The following is a 2,809-nucleotide window of genomic DNA, read 5'->3' as shown; positions in this document are numbered from 1 at the left end:
CTCCTCCTAAGTTTCTCTCTCTCTCTCTCTCTCTCTCCAACTTTGGCTGTAAGTGGAAGGGACCTACTTCTTTTTCAGTGCTGCTTTTATTTTCATGGTTAATTATTTATTCATAAATCTTGCCTCAGAGATTTTATTTTGGCTCCCAAGCGATAAAAGCTCAAGGTCACAGGGGAAGTGCTTTCAAATGCTAAGTGATCCTCCTCCAACCTAATGTTGTAAAATTTTTATTTCAGGAGTAGTGTCGCTCACAGGAGGGGTAGTGACTTAATTTTAGCTCCCAGATGAAATATTGACTTTGCTGCTGATGAAGGGATGGAAGACAGCACAGATCAGCGTAATGAGGGCCATGGCAGAGCTGCCGTCACCCTAACTTGGCTACCCCTTCAGTGTGGGATGACCTTTATAAAATAATGATGTGGGGGAAAGGAGGGAAAGTTTCAAGGATTCTGTGCTGCTGCTGATTTCTGCTTCCACTGGGAACAAACAAAAAAAAAATCCATTGAGGAAAGGCCTGATTTTTCTTGTGCTGTTTGAAAGCTATGCATACATATGTCCAAGGGGAAGTTTGCTTTCACATCCATTGCTAACAGTGGCCTTAAAAAATGCGACATTTTTAACTCATTGTACCACTGTGGACAATGGTCACCCAAAAGGGGTGAAAATCATTCATATGAGATAAAGGGTTAATAGCTGAGTTCAGTCCTCTCTAAAAATTAATTTTAGGATGTTGACTTCTTAAGGTTTAAATGTTATTATTTTTGAATACCTACACGTGAAATAACATTCCGAAAGCATCCAAAAGTGAGTTCTTTTCCTCCGGTGCTGTCTTCCTATCCTTCAGTCCCTATCTCCAGAGGCAGCCACCTAAGAATTTTGTTGGTACTCTTCGAGAAATATGCTACATTTATAACACTTAACATTTATATGAACCCTTAGAAATTAACAATAGCATACCAGCAATTTTTCTTGAAGTTATTTCATATGAGTACAAGTAGGAAGAAGCCCCAGCCTTCTGTGGCAGAATTGGGTCTGGAAGTGAGTCGTCGTCAATTTCTCTTCTACTCCCTTCCCTCAACCCCCAATTATTTTCCTTTGCTCCCCAAATACCAAAAGGTGGGAAAGGCATTCTCAATGTAAGTTTTGTATTACTTAGGGTATTAGCCAGGCTGCTGTAACAAATCAACCCTGAGATATAATGGCTTAACTGAGATAGAAGTTTCTCTCTTCCTTGTATCACCGTGCAGAAGGAGGTGGTCCGGGGTGCCAGGGTGTCAGTGGAGTCCTCCAAGTAGCGTGTCCACCTCAGAGTCCAAGGCCGATGATCAATTCTTGTCATTTCCCCAGCAAGAGGGTATTGGATACAATGAGTTGTAAATTTCTCTTCACAGAATCAGTATGTCATCATGTTCATTTATTTGTCCTTCATTTTAAAGTTTAATTTCCCTGTAGTTCCACTAAACAACCTTCTCCACTGGTTCTAATCAGTAGTTCACATCTGTTCCCCCGGTCCCCGGCTGTGTCCTGGCTCATCCCAGTCACTTGCTCCAGTCACTTGCTTCAGTCACCTTCTTTGACCTAGGTCACTCCTGGCTACCTGCTCTGATCTACCTATAACCATGCTTCCCACCAAAGCACCCACCCTGCCACTCCAGCTCGGACCCCTGCTCTCTTTAAAATAGCTAGTTGAGATTAGCGTAGCTTGTGTGGTCTAACCCTAGCCAATAGGGGAACAACACAGCAGTAGGGGCGACCCCCATCAGGGATAAGTACCCTTTTTCCTCACTCGCCCAAATGTGCGGGTGCCATTGCTCCATCCATGAGCCACACCCTTTCATAGAAGTAAACTGCCTTGCTGAGAGAGGATTTATCTTCCAGTGCCATTTCTTTTGTGGCATCAAAATTTTACTTATAACAAGAGAAATAGAAAGGGTCAGGGAAGTACTTACACATTTCTTTTCAAGGGCACGACCCAGAGGTGGGGCACATCACTTCTCATATTCTGTTGTTCAGAGTTCATGCGCGTGGCCACATGGCTGCCAGCTGAAACTTGGTGAGTTCTATTATCAAAGCAGGGAGGACGGATACTGTGTGGTCCCAGCTGGGGACAGGATGGTGTTTTGTTCTATATCTTGGCCCCAGGACTAGGGCTGATCCCCACTAGAAAAGGGAACACTGGAAAAAGCTGAAATGGTCTTTTTAAAATTTATTTTTTAATTTTAATTTTATTTTTAAAAAATTTGTTATACTTTAAGTTCTGGGGTACATGTGCAGATTGTGCAGGTTCGTTACATAGGTATACGTGTGCCATGGTGGTGGTTTGCTGCATCCATCACCCTGTCATCTATATTAGGTATTTCTCCTAATGTTATCCCTCCCCAGTCCCCGCACTCCCTGCTATTCCTCCCCTAGGCCCCCACCCCCCATACCCCAGTATGTGATGTTCTCCTCCCTGTGTCCATGTGTTCTCACTGTTCAATACCCACTTACGAGTGAGAACATGTGGTGCTTGGTTTTCTGTTCTTGTGTCAATTGCTGAGAATGATGGTTTCCAGTTTTATCCATGTCCCTGCAAAGGACATAAATTCATCCTTTTTTATGGCTGCATAGTATTTCATGGTATATATGTGCCACATTTTCTTTTTTACATTTTATTTTATTTTATTTTTTTTCCCCATTTATTTATTTTATTGTATTTTAGGTTTTGGGGTACATGTGAAGAACATGCAAAATTGTTGCATAGGAACACACATGGCAGTGTGATTTGCTGCCTTCCTCCCCATCACCTACATCTGGCATTTCTCCCCCT

This window comes from Cebus imitator, unplaced genomic scaffold (assembly GCF_001604975.1).
Source record: "Cebus imitator isolate Cc_AM_T3 unplaced genomic scaffold, Cebus_imitator-1.0 Scaffold42, whole genome shotgun sequence".
NCBI lineage: Eukaryota > Metazoa > Chordata > Mammalia > Primates > Cebidae > Cebus > Cebus imitator.
The sequence above is the reverse complement of the archived record's forward strand: the minus strand, read 5'-3'. Positions refer to the sequence as shown.